Raw genomic sequence first — 7744 nt, forward strand, 5'->3', positions numbered from 1 at the left:
AAAAAAAAAAACTTCAAAAAATCAATGATTCCAGGAACTGGTTTTTTGAAAAAAAATTAACAAAATAGATAGACCAATAGGTAGACAAATAAAGAAGAAAAGAGAGAAGAATCAAATAGACACAATAAAATAATGATAAAGAGGATATCACCACTGTGATACAGAATACAAGCTACTATCAGAGAATACTATAAACACCTCTATGCAAATAAACTAGAAAATCTAGAAGAAATTGATAAATTCCTGGACACATACACTCTTCCAAGACTAAACCAGGAAGGAGTCGAATCCCTGAATAGATCAATAACAAGTTCTGTAGTTGAGGGAGTAATTAATAGCCTACCAACAACAACAACAACAACAAAAATGCCCAGGATCAGACGGATTCACAGCCGAATTCTACAAGAGGTACAAAGAGGAGCTGGCACCATTCCTTCTGAAACTATTCCAAACAATGACTCATTTTATGAAGCCAGCATCGTCTTGATATTAAAACCTGGCAGGGACACAACAAAAAAAGGAAACTTCAGGCCAATATCCCTGATGAACACCCATGCAAAAATCCTCAATAAAATACTGGCAAACCGAATCCAGCAGCACATCAAAAAGCTTATCCACCAGGATCGAGTGGGCTTCATCCCTGAGATGCAAGGCTGGTTCAACATATGCAAATCAATAAATGTAATCTATCACATAAACAGAACCAATGACAAAAACCACATGATTATCTCAATAGATGCAAAAAAGACCTTTGATAAAATTCAACATCCCTTCATGTTAAAAACTCCCTGGCGGGTGTAGTTGCTCACGCCTGTAATCCCAGCAATTTGGGAGGCTGAGGCAGGTGGATCACCTGAGTTTGGGAGTTTGAGACCAGCCTGACCAACATGGAGAAACCCTGTCTCTACTAAAAATACAAAATTAGCTGAGTGTGGTGGCAGGCACCTGTAATCCCAGCTACTCAGGAGGCTGAGGCAGAGAATTGCTTGAAGCCAGGAGGCGGAGGTTGCAGTGAGCCAAGATCACACCACTGCACTGCAGCCTGGGTGACAGTGCGAGATTCCGTTCCAAAAAAAAAGAGAGAGAGAGAGAGAGAGAGAGAAATACAAATCAAAACCACAGTGAGACAATGAGATACCATCTCATGCCAGTCCGAATGGCAGAATGATGATTATTAAAAAGCCAAGAAGCAAGAGATGCTGGAGAGGCTGTGAGAAAATAGGAAAGATTTTACACTATTGGTGGGAATGTAAATTAGTTCAACCATTGTGGAAGACAGTGTGGCGATTCCTAAAGGATTTAGAGCCAGAAATACTATTTGACTCAGAAATGCCATTAGTGGGTGTATGCCCAAAGGGATATAAATCATTCTACTATAAAGACACATGCACACATATGTTTATTGCAGACCTGTTTACAATACCAAAGACATGGAACCAACCCAAATGCACATCAATGATAGACTGGATAAAGAAAATGTGGTACGTGTACACCATGGGATACTATGCAGCCATACAAAGGAATGAGATCATGTACTTCAAAGAGACATGGATGAAGGTGGAAGGCATTATCCTCAGGCCTGTTGGGGAGTTGGGGTCAAAGGGAGAGAGCCTAGATGATGGGTTAATAGTTGCAGCAATGTCTGTTCCCTCTGGAAGGAGTGCTCTTTTCCAGGATAACCACTTGCTTAAACTCACTCAATATTTTAAAGGCTCAAATTTCACTGTTTTAATAAGACCTACCAGAGTCTATTTAATATTGCCACCTGCCAGCCCTGTTTTTTCCATCCCCTCACTCTCTTTTGCTGTTTCATTTCAGCAGTAAACATTCCACTATTAAAATGTAAGATCCATGAGCGCATATATCTCTGTTTTGTTCACCAATCCCATGTACCAAGGATTGTGCACACAGTGAAGATTTGTTAAATGAATTATTCTCTGGTGATTTTGCATTATACATTATATTACACTATGTGCAATTTCTACAACTTGCTTTTTTTCACCCAATGTTATGATGACTTAGATATATCCATGTTTTACTATTACACATAGAAGTACATTTATTTAATTTCTAGATAATATTCTATGAATACACCATAGTTTTCTTACATATTCTCATTCTTGTGAACATTTTCACTACTTCTATTTTTTGTGTTACAAACAGTGCTTTAATTAATATTCTTGCAATTTCTTCTTCTTAGTCTATAAACATGCCTCATAGAAGGGAAAAGTCTAGATGACAGAATATGTGCATCTTCAGTCTGTCTAGACATGAATCGCCAAATAATTTTTCACAGTAATTGCACTGATTTATACTCATATTAGCTGTGGTGAGGATTTCATCTTTTCCTTCATTTTTGCCAATGTCCAGTATTTCCAGACTTCTTTTTGCCAATCTAATAGGTAAAAATGAGCATCTTTTTAGTTTTGTTTGTTTGTTGAGACAGAGTCTCACTCTGTCACCCAGTCTGGAGTGCAGTGATGCAACCTCTGCTCACTGCAACCTTCCGGGCTCAAGCAATTCTCCTGCCTCAGCCTCCCCAGTAGCTGAGACTAAAGGTGAATGCCACCACGCCTGACTAATTTTTGTATTTTTAGTAGAAATGGGGTTTCAACATGTTGGTGAGGCTGGTCTCAAACTCCTGACCTCAAGTGATCTTGACCCACCTCTGCCTTCCAAATTACTGGGATTATAGGCAAGAGCCATGCCACCTGGCCCTCTCTAGTGTTGAGTCTACATTTTCCAGATTACATCATGAGAGTGAACATCTACAGATTTTGTGGCCCTACATATTTCCTCTTCTCTTAATTGCCTTTCAGTGTCTTTTGCCCCATTTCTTTTTAAGTTTCCTGTCTTTACAGTATTGCTTCTTATGGGCTTCTTACCTATTCTGTATTCTAATTATTTGCATATAATACATTTTGCAAAAAATATTCTCCAAATCCATCTCTGGTATTTATTTATTTATGTATTGCATGTACATTTTCTTGGTTTATAACAAGTATAACGGAAATAAACTTGTTTGTAGAAAAAATTTGACATCTGATACCTATGCACCTCAGATGATTAAAGCCATATATAAAAATATATCCTACTAAACAGGTTTTCAAAACATTTTACTTAAGTAAAATATACATATGGAAAAGTAGATATACTGAAGTGTGCATCTTGAATGTTCACAAAGCGAGGACACTCATGTAACCAGCCCCCAGATCAAGACACAAAACATAATCAGCCCCCAGAAGCCTCTTTTGTTCTGCCTTTCAGTCACTATGCCCAAGAATGATAACCATGCTTCTGATTATTAGTTTTGCTTCTTTCATGCTTTAAAAAAATGGAATCATTTAGTATATATTCCTCTTTGTCTGGCTTCTTTTGATCACCATTAAGCTTGTGAGATTCATCCATATTATCACGTGTTTGCAGTTTGTCTGTTCTCCTTTCTGTACCACATCTTAGTGCATGAATATACAACAATTTATCCAGTCTACTGTTGATGGGTGTTTGGGTTGCTTCTGGTTTGGAACTATTATAAATAAAACTGTTATGAGCATAATTATGCATATATTTTAATGCACATGAGCATTTTTCTTGAATATATAAAAAAGAATTCCTAGGCATAGGGTATACATACATTCAGTTTTAGTATACTGGCCTATCAGTTTTCTAAAATGTTTGTATCAATAGGTTCTGGACTTCTAACTTTAACTGTCTCATATATCTCCTTTTGTAACAGATTTATTGAGATATAATTTACATGCCATACAATTCAAACATTTAAAGTATATAATTCAGTTTTTTGGTATATTCACAAATCTGTGTAACCATCACCACAACTGGTTTTAAAATAATTTTATCACCCCAAAGAGAAAACTCATAGACCCTAGCTATAGATTTCAGTGTTCCATCCCCTTATCCCTGGGTGACCACTTAGATGCTTTATAAATCTATAAATTTGCCTACGCTGTGTATTTTATGCAAATGAATTAATTTATGACTAGCCACATTAATAAAAAAGAAAAGGGAGAAGAATCAAATAGCCACAATAAAAAACGATAAAGGGGATATCACCACTGACTCCAAAGAAATACAAACTACAATCAGAGATTACCATAAACAACTCTTTGCACATAAACCAGTAAACCTGGAAGAAATGGATAAATTCCTAGACACTTACACCCTCCCAAGACTAAACTAGGAAGAAGCTGAAACCTTGAACAGACCAATAACAAGGGCTGAAGTTGAGGCAGCAATTAATAGCCTACCAACCAAAAAAAGTCCAGGTCCAGATGGGTTCACAGCTGAATTCTACCAGAAGTACAAAGAGGAGCTGGTACCATTCCTTCTGAAACTATTCCAAACAATACAAAAAGAGGGAATTCTTCCCAAATCATTTTATGAGACCAACATCATTCTGATACCAAAACCCGGCAGAGACTCAACAAGAAAAGAAAACTTCAGGCCAATATCCATGATGAACATAGATGCAAAAATCTTCAATAAAATACTGGCAAGCCAATTGCAACAGCACATCAAAAAGCTTATCCATCACGATCAAGTAGGCTTCATCCCGGGGATGCAAGGCTGGTTCAACATACACAAGTCTATCAACATAATCCACCACATAAACAGAACCAAAGACAAAAACCACATGATTATCTCCATAGATACAGAGAAGGCCTTTGACAAAATTCAACAGTCCTTTATGACAAAAACCCTCAATAAACTAGGTATTGACAGAACATATCTCAAAATAATAAAAGCTATTTATGACAAACCAACAGCCAATATCATACTGAATGGGCAAAAACTGGAAGCATTCCCTTTGAAATCTGGCACTAGATAAGGATGCCCTCTCTCACCACTCCTATTCCACATGTACTGGAAGTTGTGGCCAGAGCAATCAGGTAAGAAAAAAAATAAACAGTATTCAATTAGGAAAAGAGGAAGTCAAATTGTCTCTATTTGCAGAGACATGATTGTATATTTAGAAGAACCTATCATCTCAGTCCCAAATCTCCTTAAACTGATAAACATCTTCAGCAAAGTCTCAGGATACAAAATCAATGTGCAGAAATCACAAGCATTTCTATACACCAATAACAGACTTAAAGAGAGCCAAATCAAGAACTAACTGCCATACACAATTGCTGCAAAGAGAATAAAATACCTAGGAATACAACTAACAAAGGATGTAAAGGACCTCTTCAAGGACAACTACAGAACACTGCTCAGGAATAAGAGAGGACACAAACAGTTGGAGAAACATTTCATGTTCATGGTTAGGAAGAATCAATATCATGAAAATGGCTATACTGCCCAAAGTAATTTATAGATTCAATGTTATCCCCATCAAGCTACCAATGACCTCCTTCACAGAACTGGAAAAAAACACCTTAAACTGCATATGGAACCAAAAGAGAGCCTGCATAGCCAAGACAATCCTCAGCAAAAAGAACAAAGCTGGAGGCATCATACTACCTGATTTCAAACTAGACTACAAAGCTACAGTAATCAAAACAGCATGGTACTGGTACCAAAAGAGAGATATAGACCAATGGAACAGAACAGAGACCTTGGAGGCAACACAACATATCTACAACCATCCAATCTTTGACAAACCTGTCAAAAACAAGCAAAGGATCAACAAATTCAGTAAAGTTGCAGGATACAAAATCAACACACTATGATGAAAACTCAGCTTTTATCTGCAACTGTCTTTATTTCTCCTTCATGTATGAAGGATATTCTTGCCAGCTTTACTATTCTAGGATAAAAATTATTATCCTTTTGTATGAACTTTCTATCCCTATGTCTTTCTCTACTTCCTCTTTAAAGCTAACGTCTCTATCTCTACCTCCTCTTTAAGGCCAATAGCTCTTAGATTTGCCCTTTCCATTCTATTTTCTAGATCCTGTAGGCATGCTTCATTGTTTTTTTGTTTGTTTGTTTGTTTTTGTTTTTGTTTTGTCACTTACGACTATGTATTTTCAAATAGACTGTCTTCCAGCTTATTAATTCTTTCTTCTGCTTGATCAATTCTGTTATTAATGCATTATTAATGCTTCGGTATGCAGCTCCAAAATTTCTGCTTCATTCTTTTTAATTATTTCAATGTCTTTGTTAAATTTATCTGATAGAATTTTGAACTCCTTCTCTGCGGTATCCTGAATTTCATTATGTTTCCTCAAAACAGCTATTTCAAACTCTCTGTCTGAAAGGTTTCATATCTCTGTTTTTCCAAGATTGGTCCCTGGTGCCTTTTTAGTTTGTTTGGTGAGGTTATGCTTCCCTGGCTGCTCTTGATGTTTGTTGATTTTGATTGGTTTTTGGACATTGAAAAGTTACACATTTATTGTACTCTTCACAATCTGGGTAAGGCTTTCCAGGTATTTTAAGGGACTTGGGCCTCAAGTTCCATAACGCTGTGGTTCTTGCAGACTCATGGAAGTAACACCTGTTGGTCTTGGTTAAGATCTAGAAGAATTCCCTGGATTACCAGGCAGAGACTCCTGTTCTCTTCCCTTACATTCTCCCAAACAATCTTTATCTCTCTCTCTCTCGCTCGCTCTCTCTCTCTCTCCCTCCCCACCCCACCCACACTGCATTACCTGGAGCGGGGGAGTGGGGTAACACAAACACCCCTGTGGCCATCACCACTGGAACTGCTCTCAGTCAGACCTGAAGCCAGCACAGCACTGGGGCTCTCCCTAAGGCAAGCAGTACCAACTACCGGGCTACCACCTGTGTTTGCTCAAGGCTCTAGAGCTCTACAATCAGCAGATGGCAAAGCCAGCCAGGCCCGTGTCCTTCCCTTCAGGGTGATCAGTTCCCCAAGGCCCGAGGTGGATCCAGAGATGCTGTGTGATTCTGGATTCTTGTGAAGGTGCTTTTTTGTGTGCAGATAGTTGTAAAATTTGGCATTCCTACAAGGGGAATGATCAGTGGAGGCTTCTATTCTGCCATCTTGCGCCATCCTCCAGTTTCTTTTTGTTTTCTGGGTTTTTTTGTTTGTTGTTTTGTTTTGTTTTTTGTTTTTACTTAGCATGTATAACCTTAAATATTTAACATAATATAGTTACTTATTTTGTTGACTATGTATTATCTGTCTCCTGACTACTCTCCGCCCCCATCCCAGAATGTACACTCCCAATGATGTTTCCCAAGCATCTAGAACAGTATTTGGCACCAAGTGTGTGCTCAATTCTTAGTGGAAAGCATGAAGAATAAATTTAAAAGAAAATAAGTAAGGGTAACGCAAAACTCTATTACTGAGGTTCAAATATATAGAAGCTTAAAAAACACATACAAGTATATAGTAATACAAGTTTTAAGAAAAACAGAAAAAAAGAGTAGTAAGTCCTTAACAAAGTTCTGAGTTGACTCTGGCTTTCCCTATATATATTTAGTCCATTTTATTGAGTCCATTTTATTTTATATGTCTACTGATAGTGTATTACATTGTGATAGTCTATTAATAGACTATTAATAGGCTATTAATAGTCTATTAATAGACTATTAATAGGCTATTAATAGTCTATTACATTGTGAAAATGGGAAAAGCAAACTAGAGGGATACAAAAAAATATCATAAGGAGTTAAGCTGACCTAATATAAATAAATTTTGATAACTATGTAATTAGAGAAACAAGGAAATAAGTCAATATAGTCTCATATATGGTGTGAAGTAAGTCCAATACTGTACTTAAAAGACTGGAAAGATAATATCATTTCAAAAAGTCTG

The sequence above is a fragment of the Cebus imitator genome, unplaced genomic scaffold (assembly GCF_001604975.1).
Source record: "Cebus imitator isolate Cc_AM_T3 unplaced genomic scaffold, Cebus_imitator-1.0 Scaffold658, whole genome shotgun sequence".
Lineage (NCBI taxonomy): Eukaryota > Metazoa > Chordata > Mammalia > Primates > Cebidae > Cebus > Cebus imitator.